The 22776-nt window shown below is 48.7% G+C and overlaps 1 protein-coding gene across 4 annotated transcripts in view; it reads left to right on the top strand.

Moving 5' to 3' along the window:
- Positions 1-19236: 19236 nt before the first annotated feature.
- The window catches only part of ZBTB16 (zinc finger and BTB domain containing 16), a 204719-nt gene continuing 201179 nt past the window's right edge, over positions 19237-22776 (top strand). The window contains exon 1 of one of the 4 annotated variants that reach the window (XM_027563684.1): positions 19237-19502. The gene's annotated coding sequence lies outside the window, so the exon portion shown is untranslated. Of the gene's footprint in view, positions 19503-20545; positions 20830-20885; positions 21097-22776 lie in introns of those variants that run through there. The other 3 variants (XM_027563683.1, XM_027563685.1, XM_027563687.1) reach the window with 3 other exon arrangements.

Raw genomic sequence — 22776 nt, 5'->3', positions numbered from 1 at the left:
TTACAGATGACACTGACAGTTAAAATAACTTGCCCAGGACACAGCTAGTAAGTGGCAGAGATCTAAACTCTGATGTGTCTGGTCAAAGATATACTTCAAAAAAAAAAAAAAAAGGGCAGGGGTGGGGAGAAGTAGCTCCTCTGGTTACTCTGCCCGAGCTGTTTGTGCAGAGGTTTCCAGGCTAAGTGCCCAGGGCCACAAAACTCAGCAACTGCGTGACACCCCGAAACCTGCACTGACTCCCAAACACAAAAGGAGAATGTCAAACTTTAAGGGTTAAAAAACACTATTTAACCACAGCTCGCATCAGGTAGAGTTTTATACAAATCATGTTGATGAGGGGCCTGTACACATTCTGATGTCCTAAAGGAGGAAAACCCAGGGGCTGCCCTCCGTCCCCACTGCCAAAACCTCCCCCCACCTGCAGGGCCCTACTCATCTGTCAGTTCTGTCACCTGCCCAGGATCCTGGAATAGAAAAGGAAGGAACTCAGAGATGACCAGAGTAGGTGGCAGGAGCTCCTGCTCTGACCATCTCCTGAGAGCCACTCTGATTTCCGTTTTCCTACCTGCAGAAGGGGGATATATATTTGTCCTGCCTAACTCCCCAACAGTCATTAGGCTCAAATAAGACCATCTTTTGAAAAGCATGAAGTCCCACAGTCTGTCCAAAGAGCCTGGATGGTAAAGGATGATCATCTCTCAAAATAGAAGACACAGTTTCCAATCACAGTAAGAAACAGAAAAAATAATCTTCATATGTGAAAAACAATTCCCAGTAATTTTGTTCGATCCCGGATCTCAGGGGGGTCTCAGATTTCATAAAGATAATTACTAACCCTTACACAGCACCTCCCATTGCTTATCCCATTCAACTATCCTAACTGGCTTGTAAGGTAAGGAGGACCAACCCTCTTATTTCTTTGTCACAGATGCAATTTAACTGAGATGCAAAGAGCTGAAGTGATGTGTTCAGTGTCTCCCAGTTAGTAAAGACCTAAAGTCTTTGGGGTCAGTCTAGACATCCTTACTATTTGACCCTGGGTTAACTGTATGTGAGCTTCCCTGGTGATTCAGATGGTAAAGAATCTGCATGCAATGCAGCAGAACCTGAGCAGATTCAGGTTTGATTCCTGGTTCAGGAAGATCCCCTGGAGAAGGGAATGGCTACTCACTCCAGTATTCTTACCTGGGAAATCTCACGGACATAGGAGCCTGGCGGGCTACAGTCCATGAGGTCACAAAGAATTAGACATAACTAAGCGACTAACACCTTAACTTTATGTAACTGAGGCTCGACTTTCTCATTTAGAAATGAGTGCAATAGGAACCATCCTTTTTATATTTATGTAGTTGGCTGCATCAGCTCTTAGTTGCGGTACACAGAATCTGCCTTGCGTCATGCAAGATCTTTCACTGTGGCATGCAGGCTCTTAAGTTGTGGTGCGCGGGTTTAGTTGGCCTGCGTCTGTGGGACCTTATTTCCCCAACCAGTGGTCGAACCCATGTCCGCTACATTTCAAGGCAGATTCTTAACCACTGGACCACCAAGGAAGTCCCACGAACCATCTTTAAAATGGGTACACAGCAGTCACACCTAGGAGGTTGAATGAGAAAAAGCATAAAAAAATCACTCAACCCAGTTACTATGTAGTTAGTGCTCAGCAAATATAGGTATCATTATTATTTATTATTACTGCCATTATTATTATCCAGCCTGCATGGATATCTTTTCTTCTCTGGGCCTCTCCCAAACTAACACATACATTAATTTTCTTTCCAGGAGAAAAAGTTCTCAGATCTGAACTCCTTGGGGAGATTGGGCCAAAATGTCAGTCTGACTTTGGATTGATTCTCAAGATCATGCAAAACAGACAGAAGAGTTAGACATGGAGGAGGAAGGAAAACAAATAGATGAAAACTTAGAAAGTGGAGGTGAGGGGAGCCAGGCAGAAGCTGGGCTCTGCAGTGCCCGTGTGTTAAAGCTACAAACCTGTTAAACATTCTTGACCCTGACAGCTTGGGAAGCTGATGCCAAAGGGCAAAGTCTAAAAATAGGCTCTGAGTGAATGAGGAGTGTGAAAAAGTTGGCTTAAAGCTCAACATTCAGAAAACTAAGATCATGGCATCTGGCCCCATCACTTAATGGCAAATAGATGGAGAAAACAGTGGAAACAGTGGTAGACTTTATTTTGGGGGGCTCCAAAATCACTGCAGATGGTGACTGCAGCCATGAAATGAAAAGACGCTTACTCCTTGGAAGAAAAGTTATGACCAACCTAGACAGCATATTAAAAAACAGAGACATTACTTTGCCAACAAAAGTCCATCTAGTCAAGGCGATGGTTTTTCCAGTGGTCATGTATGGATGTGAGAGTTGGACTATAAAGAAAGCTGAGTGCCAAATAATTGATGCTTTTAAACAGTGGTGTTGGAGAAGACACTTGAGAGTCCCTTGGACTGCAAGGAGATCCAACCAGTCCATCCTAAATGAGATCAGTGCTGCATGTACATTGGAAGGACTGATGCCGAAGCGGAAACTCCAGTACTTTGGCCACCTGATGCGAAGAGTTGACTCATTTGAAAAGACCCTGATGCTGGGAAAGATTGAAGGTGAGAGGAGAAGGGGACGACAGAGAATGAGATGGTTGGATGGCATAACCAACTCAACAGACATGAGTTTGAGTAAACTCTGGGAGTTGGTGATGGACAGGGAGGCCTGGCGAGCTGCAGTCCATGGGGTCGCAAAGAGTTGGACACGACTGAGCGACTGAACTGAACTGAACTGAATGAGGAGTTTCCAGGGTACCTGAGAGCCTACTTTCTTTTCATTGCCAATAACTAGGATCCACATTATCAAAGAAAAATATAGTTAGTTCAAAGACTAGAGTCACACCGAGCCTGTCTATGAAGTCAGCACTGGCTAGGCTGAGTGCTGGGAGTAACCTTCCTGGCACGACCCCGTCTGTGCAGAGAATGTGGGAAGGAGACCTCAGAGGCCCTGACTTCCTGGCTTGTTGAGTCTCAACCCTCTGCCTGTCACTAACCTCGTTGATTAGGTACTCCTCTGTCCATCCCTGGCGAGCTGGCTTCACATCAGGTTTGCTCTGTGTCTTGAGCCTTTCTGAATGTTGTAGTGACTTTGGAGTTGGACTTTGGAAGGCAAATGATTCTGACCCAGACAGACAGGGAGGGGGTCCCCTGGGCAGAAGGCAGAGCCTATCTAAAGTTGTGGAAGCATGATAATGTTCTGGAGGCAGAAAGGTGCCAATGTGTCAAAATCTTAAAGGCCATGCCAGGTCGTTTAGGTCTTACAACAGTGTAGACATGGGAAGAGGCACTCAAGTGTTTGCAGCGGGGCAATGACAGATCAGTCCTTTAGATAAATAATTCCAATGGCCATTTGGAGGGAAGGTGGCCCAGAGGTGGCTAGAAGCTAGCTGGCAATGAGAGCCAAGTCCTTCCCAAGAGCCATCTAGTCATTTTGATGATATTTCTAGACAAAGAAGGATCGTATGACATGAGAGAAAAGGACAGACAAAAACTCCGATGAGCAGGACCAGGATGAGGTGAGGCAAGCCTGGTGCCTGGGATCCAAAATTTAACCAGGCATTTCTCAGAATCATGCAAGGGCCTGGAGAGTGATGCCTCCTTCCGTTCTGTCCCTGTTTTCCATGCCTTACCTGCCCCCCAGTCCTGGCCCTTCTGAGGAGCCTATTACTACCAGCCCCATCTGTGGCTAGGCATTCTTGATCTGTCCTAGGGTGGGCATGCGGAGCCAGAAGTTCATTTATCAATGCTGAAATGCAGAGGCCAGAGCACCTGGTGCAGGGAGACCTGGGTTCAAGTCCTGACTCTAGACTTGATCTTCCTCAGAAGGATGAGCCTCATGAGCTTGGGTGTTTTTACAAAACAGTCAAAAGAGACTTCCCTGGAGGTCTGGTGGTTAAGAATCCACACTTCCACTGCAGGGAGTAGGGTTCTGTCCCTGGTTGGGGAACTAAGATCTCACATGCCCTGCGATGCTTGCCTGTGTGCACAGGCATTGCAGCCAAAAAAAAAGAGAGGAAGAACCGGTTAAATGATGTGAAAGTTCTGAGGACACTGCTGTCCACATCGCAGGCGTTGTCACTCAAGCTGCCTTCTCCTTGGCTGGCACAGCCTCAGAGAACGGGCACATCATGACGCGTGAGGAGGTTTCTTTTGCAAACAGTGTAAGTAAAAATAAATAGCCTCATCAGCCTTGTTAGCTCAGAGCCCGTGGAAGGACAGAGTCCTCTTACTTCCTTGGCTGGTAACGATTTGGGCCCGAGTCTCTTGGTCTCAAGAACATGCTGCCTTTTTGTTAAAAAAAAAAAAAAAAAAAGTCTTCCTGGGGAGAGGGAAAAAAAAAAGCCCCACATTTCTTGCTTTGTTCTTTCACTTTTTGAACAAATATTTATGAGAAGCCTACTATGTGTAGCATTGTCCTGGTGCGCTGGATGCGGTGGTGGTTTAGCCGCTTAGTCGAGCTCTGCACACAACAATCTGCAGGAGAGTCCAGCCCTCTGCCCTCACAGAGCTTACATTAGGTAGGAGGGAGCACCAGGGAGGCTCTGGGAGGGAAGCCAGGAAATAAACACGCAGTCCTATAAACACAGGAAACAATTTCCGGTAGTAACAAGTGCTACAAAAACAATAAAAGCAGGGCAGAGGGCCTGGGGGCAGGAAGCAGCTCCAGATAAGGCAGTTGTTGAGTTCCGAACTTGGCAACAAGTGTGTTGGGTGGTGGAAGGAAGGTCCGCCGCGGGGCGGGGGGGGGGGCTGGGATGGGGCTGGTGGCTGATGGAAGGGAAACCTTAAGTGCAAAGGCCCTGAGGTGGCAACTAGCAGCCTTTAGTTATGGCATCTGCTTTGAGTCAGTATAAGGTTTGGGGCATGATTTCTGAACAAGGGGCTTCCCAGGTGGCGCTAGTGGTAAGGAACCCAGCGGCCAGTGCAGGACACGTAAGAGACACGGGTTCGATCCCTGAGTTGGGAACAAGGGAAGAAAAAAAATGTGTTTCTAGAGCTGATTCAAAGTGGTGTATCTGTATTTCCATCTAGTTCTCCATCCCCCTCTCTGTACCAAGCACACCTTATTTGGGTCACAGATGCACACTCTCTTAACTAGAGCTGCCCTGCCCCCCTCCTTCCTCTATGACCTGGCGTATGGCTTCACCACTGATATTTCCTTCCCTTTCTAGAACCACAGGCAGCCATCACTGACAGAAGCATTTCCTGCACAAGCCTAAGCCCAGCTTGCCCTCCTGTGCTTTGCCTGCATCTGTGTACAGGTGGACGGCTCCCCAGCACCTGGGTCCCTTCATGCTGGGAATCAAAGTTATGATTAGGAGAGACGTCTTCCCTTAAAGACACCCTCATCATTCCTTCTCTCCATCAGAAGGTGCTGGCACCTGATTTCTCTGTATCTGAGAGAGTTCATAGAGTATTATAGGATTCCATAGCTCGAGTTGGTGGTTTTCATGTTATCCGCAAGGAAACTGATGCCCCAAGGAGGGGGCAGTAACTTGCTCAAAGGCAGACAGTAAATTAAGGACAGGTCTTAGGGTTCTTCTCAGAGAACTGGGCAGCACTTTTAAATGCTCACAGACATTTCCCATAAATATCTCTGTTCTTATAGAGGAAAATTTTGAAGCACAAAGAGAGTGCCTTGCGTAAGGTGACACAGGAGGCGTTTGGCAAAGCTGGCATTGAATTCAGGTCTTGAAATCATGGTTATAATTTCACCATGTTCTCTCCAATCTGCTTAACTAAAAAAAAATCAATAAGTAAACATTCCAGAATGTTCCAAAGAAATGTTAGGGGAGAGAAAAATTGCCATCATTAACAATTACTTTTTTTCTTTGTTACTAAAGGCACTCAATAGGCAGGAAACTCAAAAGAAGGGACATTCTCTTTTTGGGAAACATGACTGTCCTATCAAAGATAGGATGTAAAGTCTTTGATGAGAAGTTCCACATAGTCAAATATCAGTGCTTGTTTATTTGAATGATTCTCCTTGAAAGGAGCGCCCACAGAACAAATGGGGCTTCAATAAACCAGAGAAATCCATGTCCTGCAGTACACTCTGCAGTCAATTTATAGTCTTTCCTGCTTTTTCACCAAACTTCTTTTCCTGGTAGTATTTTTGGCATTTTAATTTTAGACACTGGTGAGGGAGTGGGAGAGGCTTTTTTTCTTTTTAAACTTGTCTAACATATATTGGGTTGGCCAGAAAGTTCATTCGGGTTTTTCCACACATTCGTATAGAAAAACCCAAACTCAAACTTTTTGGCCAACCCAATACATCACTAGAGTCATGTTTGATCTTAACCTACCAGCTTCTTTCATGCAGGGTGTAAGAGACAGCTTTGAAAAGACTGGGAAGAGTACAGACCTCCCCTCCAATCTCTCTGGCCAGTTTCCTCATGGGGATTCACCCTCTGCTTCCCTAAGCGTGGGGAGCAGGCAGAGCAGAGTCCAGGACCGAGGCAGTTTGGGAAATCCAATAAATTAAGGTTTCTGTCCCAGCTCTGTCCTTTACAAACTGTGTGATCATGGCCAAACTCTTTACCTTCTTTAAGGTTAGAGAGATCTTAGACAGCCTCAATATACAGAGGAGGAAACCGAGACTTGAGTCAAGAAATATGCCACATTTTACATCACTATTTACAGATCTGGCTTTGAGACCCATGGGGTCTGATTTTACAGCCGAGACAGTATGGCCTGCTGCTTCTCTGTAAGATCGTCACCACTGCTAACCCCCAAAGGAACGCGTTCATGGATTGTGCATATAGGAAGCATGACTATCAAATAACAGATTCAATTTTAAGCTTATATGTCAGAATGGATATATATGCATGTACATATATGTACATACACACAGATAAGATAGATAACGTATCTCCAAATATATATTACATGCTTTTAACTTACCACGTTAGGAAAGATGACTTCCTTATTATAACTGTATGGCTATCATTGGTGGATCTGGATCCAAAGAAGAATCTCAGCCTCGCTGCTCTCCAGTCCCTCAAACGTTCTTCTGACCTCAAATTTTCTTCTCCAACTTCACCTTCTTGAACTTTTGAAAAAGTCAAATCTTCCCTCTTATGGGCAAGTTATGCTACAACCAAAGACTCAGAAGATTACTGCTACAAATTCCCATGAGGTGGGTACCATTGCTATTCCCCTTACAGCTAAAGAAACCAAAAGAGAGACTTTGAAGGTAATTTCACAAAATTTCCAGGAAGGATTGAATGGCTCTGATGACATTTCTTGTGATGGCCCCCAAAAGAACTCTGGCCCCAAGTTTTGGCTCTAACTGACCACATGACTTTGGGAACATTGTTCCACCTCTCAGCTCCATTTCGTCTCTTGTAAAATGGTGAGATTGGACGAGATGGTGTTTTCAGTCCGTTTCAGGTTGGAGTCTATCAGATCATCTAAGCCCTAGCATGCTCATCAAAAAGTGGACTGCCTTGCCTTCTTGTCATGCCTAATGGCCCTAATAAATGGTCGGGAGGACCTCATAGTCCTCATTTAGAAGTAAATGTAACAGCTTCACCAGCCTATCTATTTTTCATACTAGCCCATTGCCTCATTTCCTCCCTTCACGCTAGAGGATACAGGGTGCCAAAGAAAAATATTAGATATACCATCTCCCTACAACCAGCACCTTCAGAGTCTATTCACTTCTTCCTTCAGACATCCGGGCTCCCTTCTCTTGACTCCTGCAGTGTTACTCTAGCGTCGAGAATATCTGTCCCGGAATTCTCTCACTAGTAAGGATGCTCCTTGGTGGGATCTTCCCCAATGTTTCCTCTTCTGCTTCCCCAATTGTTTATGCTGGAAAATTGCTTTTCCCTCATTGTTTATAGAGAATTGTGAAGAAACTCAGAACAGCTTGTTGTTAATAACAGACCTGCCCTCTTGCTCCCCAGTGAATGGGTGAGGGTCCCTGAGAAACAGAAGCATCTCATGGCCTGGTGGTTAGAATGGGAAAGCTCGGTGCTTTGCAGATTGGTTTAGTCCCCCTCCTTCTCTTCTGTTGATGAAGGACCAAAAGACCCTGCCACCAGGAATGGGAATTAACCAGAGAGGAGAACACAGCAGTGTTTCCATAGGTGGCTTTGGGAGGCTGGGAGCTGGCTGTTTCCTCCGGTTAGCTGTGTGACTGAAGGGAGGCTGTTTTCTCTCTCCACCTTAGTGTCTTTAGCTGTAGAATGGGAATAACAACAGTACCACCTCAAAGGATTATCTAGGGGAGTAAAGGAAATGACCTGTGTCAAGGGTCAGTGTGCTCGCTTATTAGCCATGGTTATTACCTTGGAAGCAGTGTTCGATGCATATGGTGGAAAAAAATAAATTGAAGGCATGACTTACATCTGTTTAAGCTTATCAAATAACACTCATTCTATATAAACTACAGCGTTTATCATCCTGCTGGCAGCCCTGCCACCCCCCACCCCGGCCCCCGGCAAGAAACTGTGGGAAGGGGCTTAACAAAATCAGAGGAAATGAGAGGTCAGATTCATGCTTCTTTGGTTACTCTGTTATCTTCATTCACAAGAAGGTCCTATGCGGTGCCTGTCTGGTCAAATGCCTCCCTGCAACCATTCACTTTTTTTTTTCTCCGGCCATGCCTCTGGCATGTGGGATCTTAGTTCCCTAACCAGGGATCAAACCCTTGCCCGCTGCATTGGAAGTGCAGTCTTAACCACTGGATGGCTCGGGAAGTCCCATTCACTTTTATATTGAAAGGAAAAATAAAAGCAGCAACACTACAACACCCTACCCCGCCCCCGCCACCACTTGTCCTGTTTGACTCCAGCCTTACTTATTAGACTGGAACTTTCTGAGGGCAAAATTGTTTTTTCTTTGACTGCATCCTTCACCCAGTAAGGGATCACAGATACACTTGGATTTTTAACAAAGAAGCAACACAAACACCCCAAGGCTCCAGGGTGGCCTCCTTTCTTCTTAGAGATTTTGCAGAGACGAAATTGTTCAGAAAAGCAAAATAAGCTGCCCACACTCAGGGATCTGCCATCCCTGCCAATTCCTGATTAATCAACAAGGAAGGAGTTTCCTTTAAGGAAAAGAAATATGGACCGGAAGAGAGAGAGAGCTTGCTTATCACTCTCCTCCAGCCCTGCCACCCTCTGTAACGCTTGGTCTCCAGTACAATTATGGCTAAATAGACCTGGTCCAGGCTAACTAGTTAGCAATGGACCCGGCAGGGAACAGCTGGATAACTTAGTCTCTGACTAATAAATACATGGCCAATAGAAAAAAAAAAAATCTGAATTTCAAGGTTAAGAATCTGCCTGCCAATCCAGGGGGCAAGGGTTCGATCCCTGGTCCAGGAAGATTCCACAGGCCAAGGGGCCACTAAGCCCACACACCACAACTACTGAAATCTGAGTGCCTTAGAAGCCACGGCACTGAGAAGCCCGAGCACCATAACCAGAGAGGAGCTCCTGCTTTCCACAGCTACAGCAAGCCTGTGCACAGCAACGAAGACCCAGTGCAGCGAAAAATAATACATGAATTAAAAAAATTTTTTTAAAAGGCACCTCTAGAACAGCTCGTTCCCCTCTTTTACAATTTTCCCACAACCCCTGGCCAGATGCAATAGAAAACACTCAACATTTCACCATTTCCCCCAGTACCAGGGGCTTCCCAGGTGGCGCTAGTGGTAAAGAACTTGCCTGCCAGTGCAGGAAACATAAGAGATGTGGATTCGATCCCTGGGTGGGGAAGATCCCCTGGAGGAAGGCATGGCAACCCACTCCAGTTCTTTCCTAGAGAATCCCATGGACAGAGGAGCCTGGCAGGCTACAGTCTGTAGGGTTGCAAAGACTGGGACACGATGGAAGCATGTTAGCACGCATGCACCCAGCACCAGGGGTTACTTCCCGCCCCCCCGCCGCCCCCGCCCCCCAGGCTGGTGGACAGCAGCCTCTTTGTAAGGAAAGTGAACAACGGTGTGCAGACTGGGCAGAGGTGAGTGGGTGTCTGCAGTCCGTGCCCTGCCTCGTCCTGTTCTTGCGAACGCAATCCTAAAGGTTAATAATAATCACAACAGGCAGCCCATCATTGCCTCCCTGTCTGGCTGAGAGGTTTACAACTTAAACTCATGGCAGAGGGAGAAATTGGCTCAATCACTTGGAGTAATGGTACATGGAGAGCCAGTTGGGCATGACTGCTATTTAACTCAAGGAAACTGGGCTGCTGCGGTGGAGTCTAGGTACACGTTAATAAACATGTCATGCTCCGAGGTGAAAATTAACACTGCCCCCTGCACTTTATATCTGCACTCCCCACTCCACTCTCCATTTGCCCGCTTGCCTCATCCCAACCAGATAAATGGGACAAGACTGGGAGAACGGGGCTGCAAACCGATGCTTACAGCTATCATTATGTCAATAATCACAGGTCATCCTTTATTCTTTCAAAGAGCTTTTATTTCTCATAAGACCTTACCCCAAATATTTATAATCAGGCATTTTGTAGGAGTAAGGGAGAAAAGAAAGTACCTGACATCATCGCTAATAATAGCTAACATTTTCAGAACTTTCACTGTGGCCAAGCACCCTGGTGCATGTTCCTAGCCACTCAATCAGATGGGTACCATTATTTGTCCTCGATTTAGCTGGTGAGGACAGTACAAGACAAGAGTTCAAATAACGGACCCCAAATCACCCAAGATCTAGGAAATGGGAATGTGGTATTTGAATGCAGATCCATGTGAGTAAATGAGAGCCCAAGTTCTCAGCCTTTTTGCTACACTAGCTGTTTAAGGGACAAAGGAGAAAGTGGAGGAAGACACAATGATTGGCTTAACAGTGTTCTCAACTAGTCCTAGTTTTAGCCCTCAAAAGCTCAGATAGGTCCACATTATGATGCCTTCCCATCCGCCCTTCCCCAGTGGGCATGTTGCTCTTCCACCACAAATTAAGGACTCAACTTTACCATGTGCCAAGTATGGCAAATATAGAGGTGAAACTCACAACCATCTTTGTCCCCAGGCTTACAGTCTAAGTAGAGAGGCAGCTAAGAAAAGTATGTTCATAGGAAAAAGGGTGAACTAAAAGCTGTTGGACTCTCTCTTGGTTTTCCCCTTGACCCTGTCCATACAAGATGCTCCATTCTCAATGGATCTGCTCTACGTGTAACCTAAGTTGTCAAGAGGGCCTGGGGTCAACCCCTTGTCCCAGGCCAGGATCCCAGCTCAGGCGCCATGGCCCTGCTGCTCTGACAAATGAAACTAGGTATATGTAACAAGGTAATGCTGCTGCTGCTAAGTTGCTTCAGTCGTGTCCGACTCTGTGTGACCCCTTAGACAGCAGCCCACCAGGCTCCCCCATCCCTGAGATTCTCCAGGCAAGAACACTGGAGTGGGTTGCCATTTCCTTTTCCAATGCATAAAAGTGAAAAGTGAAAGTGAAGTCACTCAGTCGTGTCCGACTCTTAGTGACCCCATGGACTGCAGCCCACCAGGCTCCGTCCATGGGATTTTCTAGGCAAGAGTACTGGAGTGGGTGCCATTGCCTTCTCCTAGTTACTATAATAAACAAACTGTGAAATACATAATAACTGAAAGACATCAATTTAAATTTGGATTTCAAATGGTTTTAGCATTCCTATGTGCTGTGCAATATTTGGGATATGCTTATATTAAAATTGTTCATTATTTATCTGAAATTCAAATTTAACTGAGTGTCCTGCATTTTCTTTGCCAAGCCTACTCAAGACATCAAAGGTTTTGGGGCTTGTTTTTTATATTTATTTATTTGGCTGTGCCAGGTCTTAGTTGCAATATTTGGGTTCAAGTTCCCTGGCCAGAGATTGAACCCCAGCCTCCTATCTTGGGAATGGGGAGTTCTAGCTTCTGGCCCACACAGGAAGTTCCCGACATCAAAGGTTTTTTTTTCTTGTTTATATAAAGTCCACATTGGGAGTTCTCAGTAGACAGGTAGCTGCCCTCCAAGGCTCCTTCCATCTTGGCTCTGTCATTTTCATCACTCAGTTTTCAAGGTATCTGTAGGCTCACGGGGCCAAGTCCCAGAAAGGGGAAAGTCCTGGAGAATTCCACGTGGGAGTCTTTATGGGTCCGTCCTGGTAGCGGCACAATGGACTTCTGATCACAATCCATTCATTGGCCAAAACTCAGTCAGGTACTGCTGGCCTGTACCTGGCAGCAGGGTAAGCTGAAAAATGTAATCCAGTGTGTGCTCAGGAAGATATTTGGAAAACAGCTAGCCAGTCTCTGCCACACTGGGTAATAGCAGAACTAACCTGTCAGTGCTGGTGCCTAATCTCCTGTGCTAGTTTCAGGCTTAGTCAGCAGTCTTCCACCCACTGAGGTCCCCAGCAGATCAGATGCTTCTTCTCAGCCCTGGACTAGTTAACTAATAGCCACAGGGATTAGGGGTACAAGGCCACTGTAGGAGTAATAAGTGTTACCATGAATTCGTATGAGTTCATTTTGATCCAATGCAATTTAATAAATATTTACTAATGCTCTTAGGATACTGAGAAAAGCTTGGTTCTAGGCCCCCAAGGGAGACATAAACTGATCTAGAACCCAGTTATATCCTCAAGAAGCTATATACAATTAAATTCAACAGCTATCCTCCACCCTTATCTATATCCTTTGGATTTTTCAAAAGCTGATGAAAAACCCACAGGTACAAAGAATTCTGCCCTAAATGTTAGGGTACAGAATGGTTCCTCTTCTAAATTCCTGAAACTTTTGGTGTCTGTGTCCATTTATTCATTCATTCATCCATGCGTATATGCATTCATTCAATGAGTTCATTCGTGAACATTGATTGAGACCTTCTCTGCTTGACAGTGGGCAGGCTCTGAGGACAGGGACGGGGAATCTAAGTTGAACAAGACTGAGACCAAGCCTTCCAGAAACTCTCAAAAGAAGGAGTGATCAGAATGCACATAATTCAGCCAGATACAAGGCAGATGGTGGTCAACATGGAGAGGAAGGAGAAATTAATTCTAACTGGAGGGTGGAGTGGAGAACACTGCATCAAAGATCCAACAAGGGAGACTTAACTGGTGGTCTAGTGGTTAAGACTCCATGTGGCAGGGGCAAAAAAAAAAAAGCCCGAAGATCCAACAATGAACTTCCCAGAGACAAACGAACCTACCCTGCAGACAGGGACTCAGGCAAAGTGCCCACAACTCCCTTCATAGGCATCCGCCTGTCTCCCACCCACTCAGATCCAATGGGAGAAAAGGCAGTGAGCTCTCCTCAAGGGAGAACTCCAAGGCAGCCTCTCATTTTATCTTAAAAATTCACACAAAATTTGAATTCCACTCCACAGGATACTAACGTTTGTTTTGCTGTGATAATTTTAACATAATTGGCTTAAATTACCTGTCATTGAGTAAAATCATTTCATCTTGTGGCTTATGTACCCTCAACATACCACTTCTGTTTGAAGAGTACCTTTTCGGGAAATTTGGCTTCCCAGGAGGTTCAGCGGTAAAAAAATTCGCCTGCCAGTGCAGGAGACACAGGAGATGCAGGTTTGATCCCTGGGTGAGGAAGATCCCCTAGAGAAGGAAATGGCAAACCACTCCAGTATTCTTGCCTGGGAAACCCCATGGATAGAGGAGCCTGGCGGGTTACAGTCCATGGGATCACAAAGAGAGACCGAGCATGAATGCATGCATTTTCCAGAAATTTAGCTTCTGCAAGCGTAGGACTGGAAATTCAGTTTTCACTTATTTTATCTCTTCTCTTTTCTCCCTCAGGATATAGGAAAGATTCCGCTTTAAGGATTCTGAGACTAGCCATATGCTTTGTGAACACACAATAACCATTGATGAATTTTGTATTAAACAGGCTAGTTTTCATACACTTCTCTCACATCTGGTAAGAAATATACAAAATAATACAACTTGGATACGAGTTGTTATTTCTGGATGGTGGTGCTTCTGGGGACACCTTCAAGGAGCATGACCCTCCTCCTACAGGTCCTTCTAGACTGTGCAGGTTGCTCCTGCTGTAAAACAGCTGCCCTGGATTCCAGCTGCAAAGTTAAACCCCTCACAATGTAAACTGACTAAAGTTTAAAAGCACAAGAAAATGTTACATATTTCCCTTCTTCCTGACCTCCCCACAAAGAAACACCAAAGTGTTAAAAAAAAAAAAAATCCTGTTTCTGATGAAGACTCGGGGGTTAATTTTCAGCATGGTGCCTGGGGATGGCAGGCTTCCCTTGTGGCTCAGCTGGTAAAGAATCCGCCTGCAATGCGAGAGACCTGGGTTTGATCCCTGGGTTCGGAAGCTCCCCTGGAGGTAGGGCGTGGCAACCCACTCCAGCACTCTTGCCTGGAGAATCCTCATGGACAGAGGAGGCTGGCGGGCTGCAGTCCATGGGGCTGCAAAGAGTTGGACACGACTGATTGACTAAGCACAGGACTGGGGATTTCATTGTGGGACTCCCGTTACTTGTCATGGGAGTCTCGCTGCTTCATTTCATGCATACTGTAGGCGCCCCTCGACAGCCACAAAATTTTAGTTTTGAAATTGAGGCCGTCTTTTTCAGAACAAATCAGACTACAAGAAAACGCCAAAACTACTGTGTTGGCCTGGGACCAGGGTTTGTGCTTGTGTGTATCCGAAGGGGAGAACTGCCTTTCCCTGGCGTGCAAATGTCCCTTTCAGAGACAACAGCATTAAAACATTATGCCCAAGAGCTGACAGCTATGGTTGTGTGCCTCACCCCAAAGCTTTGGAACCCCATAAAACCTGGCACATGGTTTGTGACACCCAGTGAAACACAGGGCCTCTCCCTAGTAACTGGAGCCCTGCTGCCTGTCATTAAGGGACCTCTCTTATTAAGCGTCTCTTTTTTAAATGGCTGTCATCATCTGGTTCCAGTGTACATTAAATCCCATTATAATTATAAGCACACTTCCCCATAGCATCCGTTGCAGATTTCATCCACACTGCCTACCCCCTCAGGGCATCTTTGCACTAATAACAACTCAGATTTGCTATTTGAGTTGACAACATTAGGTCCCAACACCATTTGCAATATGCTGGTGGGATAGAGAGAAGAAAAAGCTTTCTCTTCCTCAGTCACAAAATCTTGGGGTCACAGTGACCCAAGGCCTCTGGGGCTAAGAGAAATAACCCCTCATCTCCCTTTGAAACACTCTCTGCCTTACAGAAAAGAAGGACATTCTTAGTACCTGGACGAGAAGCCTAGGTGTAAATATCACTAACCAGACGTCCACTGGGAAAAGATGACAATTACCAGTCAAAGAAACTATCTTCTTATTTTCTTTTCTAGAATTCAAATAACCAGAAGCTACACCTCACCTGTTTTTTTTTTTTTTCCTCTGCTTTTTAGAGGGGGGATGAAAGGACGTGGGATGAAATAATTAAATTAAGAAAACAAACAAAAGAAAACTATCAACATATGCACCGAGGGCAAATATGACTCTGCTTAGCTTTTTTTTTTTTTTGGTTGAGTCTCATGGCTTTCAGGATCTTAGTTCCCTGACCAGGGATTGAACCTGGGCCTCCTGCAGTAGAAGTGTGGAGTTCTAACCACTGGATGGTCAGAGAATTCCCGACTCTGCTTAGTTTCTGACATTATCGGTATCTATCTAGAGGATATCTCAGTGATGGCCGTGAAGCATCATAAGATCATTTGACTCCAAAAATGGACACAATAGGTTTGCTGTGTTTTTTCCCTCAAGGGTCCCCAGTGGGGTAAAGATCTGAGAGTATGTGTGACGGCCTAAAGATTTCGTCTGCCAATACAGGAGACTGGGTCCGGAAGATCCCCTGGAGGAGGGCATGGCAACCCACTCCAGTATTCTTGTCTGGAGAATCCTATGGACAGAGAAGCTGGCGGGTTCCGGTCCATAGGGTTGCAGAGTCTGACTCAACTGAAGTGACTTAACATGCACACATGACTGCCTGCTGCATCTTCTGGTGGCAACCTGGAATTCTCCATTGTAGATGAGACTATTTACATTTTTTATTTTTTTCCATTCAGGGCCTTTACTGCCAGCATCCCTCCCTGAATATTCTTCATTCTGTATCACAAGGTTTTGGAGAAATATGAAGTGGCTGCTTCTCCCCCAAAGACAGGAGTCTTTGATTTCATTTTCATGATAGGAAATTTTACCTTTCAATTTTAAGACTATTTTCCAACGAAGGAGCTGGAACAAAATGGTTTGGAACATTTTGTTAACCCTCAAGCAGAATACTCAAAACAACACAATCACCTTCTTCCTGGGCATCTACTTAATTGGAATTTTATTGTAATTCCAAACTCCCTTCTCAACTTTTGCTGAGATTTTTTTTCCCCCGAGTACTGTGCCACTCAGCTTTCGGCTTGCAGTTCTGACTGGGGAGTGAACCTGGGCCCATCGGCAGTGAAAGTGTAGAGTCCTCACCACTGGATCTCCAGGGACTTCCTTGACTGAGATTTCTGAGGAGGAAAGAAAGTGCAGAGATCTGGGCATCTAAGTCTGCCTCCTCGGTGGCCTGATTCAATGCAGAACTGTTCAGTTCCCAGCTTGGCTGGCTGTCGCGGAGGCCTTGGTCTTTGTGGAGTAAGAGGAGAAGGAAATTAAAAGCCCTTATTTCCTTTTTTTATCCCACTAGAGGCTATATAGGAGCTTCCCTAGTAGCTCAGTTGATAAAGAATCCGCCTGCAATGCGGGAGACCTGGGTTCGATCCCTGGGTGGGGAAGATCCCTTAGGGGAACGTATGGCAATCAGTCCAGTATTCTTGCCTAGAGACTCCCCATGGACAGAGGTGCCTGGCAGGCTACGGTCCATGGGGTCGCCAAGAGTTGGACACGATTGAGCGACTGAGCACAGCACAGCACAGAGGCTATATAATCTAGAAATTATGATCATGAGCTTTGAAGTTGGAATGGTCTGATTTAAGTCTTGGCTCTGATATTTAACAGCTTGGGTAGTAGTGCTTGGGTAGTAGTAGTCTTGGGTAAAGTGCTTAACCTCTCTGAGCCTCAAGTTTCCCATCCATAGAAATGGGGGCAAGAACAATACTTGCATTATGAGAGTTGTTACAAGGATTAAATAAAACAATACAGGTAATGTGTTAAGATTCACAGACAGTGCTCAGAATGAGGTATAATCCCCACGGTCTCCCTCCTGTAAGATCACTTAGACCTGATGTGCCCTTCTCTTCCACAACCTGAGTTCTGAAGGGCTGCTACCAGAGGGAGGTACATGAGTAAAGGAGGAGATGAAGGGATAAGATGTTTTAGCGATGGAATTCCACCCAAAGGTCAACTCATCTGTTCCTCTGTTTCCAGCAGGATGATGTCCCTGGAAGATTGAAGTCTCTCCTATTTTTAAGATCTGTCAAAACTGATGTCCCAGTTTCTCTTACCACACCCAAGAAAAAAAAAAAAGTTAAAAAAAAATCTACTACAGATACTTGAACATGAGAGACAGAGAGAGAGAAAGAGAGAATGAGAATTTTCTGCTGTAATTTTCCATCCTGCTGGTTTTTAGGTGCTGCCATATGAAATCTCTGAAGTGGAGATTCTCATCAGCCTTCCCGGGGCCCAAGGACACACAGTTCTGGCTATAAATGGTGCCAGTTTTGGTGGGGGAGCTGCTGCCACTTTATCTGGGCCCAATAAACCTTATCAAACTGCTGTGCAGCCAGCCTTCAGCACTAAGTGGAAATGCTTGGAGCCCAACGCTGGCACTCAGCCCAAAGCCTCGCCTGCCTGCCTCCTTTTTTGTTACCTTCACCACCTCTTAAATTCGGGCATTAATCTCTCTTTAACACTTACTAACAAGGGCCGGGCTTTTTAATGGGTCGAGTTTATGAAGCAAGGGAGATTTTCACATAGTGTGAGTATGGCATGGAGGTTGGGGGGGAGGGGTCCAGGGCCACAGAGGATTTCTTCTTTCCCACTGTTTCCCCAGAGAGTCTCCCTGCCTCTGATTGAGGATTAATAGGAGATTAGATCAGGGGTTAATTGTGTGCTTCGCCTCTTACTGCACCCAGGAGCGGCTGGTAGGTGGATGTGGAGAGCGGGAGCAACCTTCGGAAGGTACTATCTAGGCAGAAGCTAAATGCTTCAGTTAAATGCTTCCTTCTATTTCCCTGGTGAAGCACTAGGACCATCCTCTCTTCTTCCATCTCTCTCCTCTTGTTCTCCTTGAGGATCAGTTCTTTTTTAAAAATTGAATTATAGTTGATTTACAATATTGTGTTAGCTTTAGGTGCATAGCAAAGTGATGCAGTTATACATATATTTAGATTTTTTCCATTACAGGTCATTACAAGATACTTAATATAGTTCCGTGTGTGTGTGTGTGTGTGTGTGTTAGTGTCTCAGTTGTGTCCGACTCTGCAACCCCATGGACTGTGGCCCACCAGGCTCCTCTGTCCATGGAATTCTCCAGGCAAGAATACTGGGGTGGGGAGCCATTCCCTTTCCCAGGGGACCTTCCCCACCCCGGGATTGAACCTGGGTCTCCTGCACTGCAGGCAGATTCTTTACCGTCTGAGCCAACCAGAAAGCCCTATAGTTACCTGTCCTCGTCGTCATGAAGTCGCTCAGTTGTCCGACTGGTTGCAACCCCACGGACTGTAGCCTACTAGGCTCCTCCCTCCATGGGATTCTCCAGGCAAGAGTACTGGAGTGGCCATTTCCTTCTCCAGGGGATCTTCCCAACCCAGGGATCGAACCTGGGTCTTCTGCATTCCAGGCAGACGCTTTAACCTCTGAGCCATTTGTACTACACAGTAAATCCTTGTTGTTTATCACACCAGTTCTTTCTCAACTTTCCTTAAATTTCTTTCTTATTACAGACTGTAGACCTTAGCTAGAAAAGCAGCCCTATCATAGATTGCTCTTTATTGTTCATCAGAATACCCAGGGACTGGGTTTTCCCTGGCATCCGTCAGACACTGCGGTGTTGTCTGCTCTCAGAGGAAAACTAACTCCCTTTCTTCACTTTCAAGTGGCTTCTCTCTGGTCTTCTCTACCCCGACTCCTGCAGGCAGGTCTGAGCACTTTTCCTGCGAGCAGCAGACAGGGGCGGGCTTGCTGGGATGGAGCTGCCTGTTCTCGGGACTGGTCCATTAGCAGCTCTTGTGAACCCGGATCAGTTTTGATGGAAACTCTGGCCAGCTGGCCTTGCCAGGCCGGAAGTGCATTTTTGCCTCTAGCGGGCCTCTGCTATCTTCCAAGGCGCTTCAATTCTTGGGGCCTGACCCTCGGTTTGGGGCAGTGCCAGAGGGCGAATCGGGATATGCTCATGCGTGAGTCCGGTGGGAAACCTTTGACCCACCCCCTTGTCAGGGACAGAGTGTGGGGACTCCGGATTCAGTGATTGAAGCCCCGCGTTGCGAAGATCGTATGACCTCCAGGGACGACTGTCTGGAGACCCAGCGAGGGCGCTCTCCACCACTACCCTCACCATAGCCGGAAGTCAAGGTGTGTGCCCAGAAAAAGGGCGTTTTCCACCTCTCGCCCACCACCTTCGCCAAGTTCCAAGGAAAGGGTGAAGACGGGGGCTCTCCGCAGCCCGCGGAAGGGCGCATGTCTTCTGGTTGTTCTACGGCTTCCTGACCTCAGCTGCGCCCTCTAAAGTGGAGGGGTCAGCAGAGAGGAGGCACTTTGGAGAGCCTGGAGCTTCCCGAACTGAGTGCAGTTCTTGCGGAACTGCTTCCAGCCAAGGTTCCCTGGGGGACGGGGGCGGGGGGAAGGCGGGAGCCGCGGCGCAAGGGAGGGTTGGCGGGGGGTGGGGTGGGGAAGTCTAGGGGATGCTCAAGACTGGGAAGAAAAGTTTCCCTCGCGCCTCGATCTTGGCCTCCAGAGGTCGCGACAGCTAAAATGGGGGCGTCTCCCCTCGACGACAGATCCCCGCGGGAGCCTCTGTCACTCGGTTCACCCGGACCCGCGAACTCTGCGCCTGGAGGCGAATCGCAGTCTGGATGCTCATAAGGCCTGGAGGCCCCAAAGCGCTGGGCTTGGGTACCATGAAAACGAGCTTCTAAAGACGACGCCGGGGTCCAGGGGTGCCGTCCCGAGCCCCGAGAAAAAAGTGAAAGGCGAGATGACACGCACTCATGGGGCAAACGTTGGGAGAAAAAATTCCGAGCCTGGAAGCAGCAGGGAAACACAAAACCTGTTCCCACTGGAGATTAAAATTCTGGGGGTTGAAGATGGGGGCAGCGCCCCTCATCTGCACTGCCCTCACCGAGGCGCCCAAATCCCTGGTGCGCCTCTCTACGAGCTCCTCCTTCTCTCCTCTCCGCCTGGCCGGTGAGCTGCGCCCGCCAGCGCCCCAGCAGCAGCTAGATGTCAGGCGAAGCCCGGAGCGCGGCGCGCGGGGAAGGGAGGGGATTGCAGGGGAGGGAGGGGTGGGGCGGAGAGCGCGCGCGGGCTCGGCCAGTGCGGGGGGTGGGCGGGCTGAGCCGGGGGACTGCGCGGGAGGGGGGAGGGAAGGGGGGCAGCTGTGGGCAGGGAGCCGGGCTCGGCCGCCAGCACTAAAGATGGAGAGGCGCCGGGGCCTCGCAGGGGAGGGGGCTCGGCGTTGACGTGGGACGCGGCGGAGGCGCCGCAGCCGGTGGTGATTTGCTAACCTCGCAGCACAGAGGAGTTGAGGGCGATGAGAGCGGGTACTGCGAACTGCCGGGCGATGCCGCCGCTACCGCCGTGATACCGAGAGCAACAGTTCCCCAGCAACACCCCTCCCAGACAGAGGCACACACCCCCAAGAGGCACGCACACCCACCCCACGGCACCCGGCTTGGCAGTGGTGAGTTGGGGGCCAGGGAGAGGCGCACCGCCCAGAGATAGCTGTGCGCCCGGGCGCCCCAGGGCTGGAGAGGTCTGGGGGGGCGCGCTCGCTTCGGCCACTCGACCGCTGGGCTTCTGCCTTATTTTGTTCGGTTTGTTCGGTTCCTGCTGCTGCAGCCGTCGCCGCCGGCGGTTGGGGGTCGGCTGGAAGGGGGAGCCCTGGCTGTCAGCTTGGGCGCAGTTGCCTCCCCAACCCTTCCACTCCAGGGCACAGTCGGGGTGAGAGGTGGGGAGCAGAGCGGTCTGAGGGGCCGGGGGGCACAAACGGAGGGCTGGGAATAGGAGGCTTTGTACCACCAGGGGCCGGCGGAGGAGCCGGGAGCCTGTGGGTGCTCATATGTATGCCGACCGGTGCGCGGGCGCGAGATAGGGCTGTGGTTTATTTGTGTGTTTATTCGCCCGCCAGCTGGGAAGCTAGGATCGGAGGAGTGGTTTTGGGGGCAGAGGGGAGCCGGACTGGGAGTCACTTGGGTTTTGTTTCTCTTTGGAAAACGTGGTGGGCTCCTTTTTCTTGATTGGACTTGATCCCCCAGGTTTTGGGGGGGAGGGGCTCCGTGGTGGAGCGCTGGAGTGTCTCCACCGCTCCGGGCCCTCCTCGGCTCTCGGCGGGACCGGCCGTGGCGCCGGAGCTCGCTGTGCGCTCCCGGCCGCGCTCGGTGGGTGCTCCGCTCTGCACCTGATGCGTTCGGGATGCCTTTCCCACCCCGGCGCGCCGTCAGTTCGTTCTCACAGCCCCTCGAACACTCCCGCACGCGCTCGAAATGCGCAAGATCTCGCCGGCCCGCGGACCGGCTGGAACGCACAGACGCGCTCAGCACAGACTCGCTGGCCGCTCCCCGGAACGCTCGCAACGTGCCTGGGCCGGGCGCGCCTGCTGCTGGCGCCACCCGCCCGAGGCCGGGGACCTTGTCCGTCGCTCGCGGGGATCCCCGCCCTGGGTCGGAGAGAGAGGGCCCTCAGATCCCTTCTCGTCTTTCCTCCCACAACTCGTTGTCGGGCTTTTGTGCTTCCCCTTCGCCTCAAGGCGAGTCCGCCTTCTCGCCTGTCTCGCCCCGGCGTTCGGCCCGCCTGAACTCTTGCCTTAAGCCCGGGTCTCTTTCGCTTTTCTTCTTTCCTAACCCGGCTCTCTTTCTCGTTGCCATCTGGCTTCCCCGGAAAAGTTGCTTCCCCAAGTTTGCTGAAGTCGTCTCCAAGTCTCCGTAGGGGGTGGCTGGAAACAGGGTGGGGGGTGAGGGGCGGGAAGGTGTGAGAGCGCGATCGATCCCCGGAGCTCGAGCTGGTTAGCGCTGGCTTTCCGCCGTGACGAGGGGCACGGCGCTGCAGCCAGCACCAGCCGGCTCCCGGGCGCCGAGCCGCGGGTTTCGGGGATGGCTGATCAGGGCACCCTGATTTCCTTCAGAACCTACGGTGCTTGCTTTGGGGAAGGAATTCGGGTAGACCAGCTTCCATTCTTTCGATTCCTACCCCCTAGTTCTCTGAAGCCCAAAGTCTGCGGGGAAAGCGCATGGTGGCAAGGCGCTTGTGAATGGTCACCGCCCCCCCACCATGGCCTCCGTTCTCACCCCCGGATGGGGAGCAAAAGTGTCTTCTTGATTGACTGTCCTGTTAACCCTTTCTGAGTAAGATTTGTGGTTCTGGAGTCAATAGGGTTCCTTTTGGGAGCGGAGGCCAGCAGTGTTCCAAGAGGAAGAGCCCTTGCTCTGCGTTGCTCCCAATTGATTTCACAGCAATATTGGCCACAGCAAGGCCGAGGCTGGGAGGAACCTGGGCCTGTGAGATCTTTCAGACACGCTTTAGACTGGTTTGGGAGACCCAGAGCCCTGTTACTGATCCCAAACAGCACTTGGAGAGAGGCCTTTGTCTCCAGCTCAGTCTTCCCTTCATGCTGGTAACTCACACCATAGAT

Source organism: Bos indicus x Bos taurus, chromosome 15, assembly GCF_003369695.1.
Source record: "Bos indicus x Bos taurus breed Angus x Brahman F1 hybrid chromosome 15, Bos_hybrid_MaternalHap_v2.0, whole genome shotgun sequence".
Classification (NCBI taxonomy): Eukaryota; Metazoa; Chordata; class Mammalia; order Artiodactyla; family Bovidae; genus Bos; species Bos indicus x Bos taurus.
This window is presented reverse-complemented; position numbering and strand designations above follow the sequence as displayed.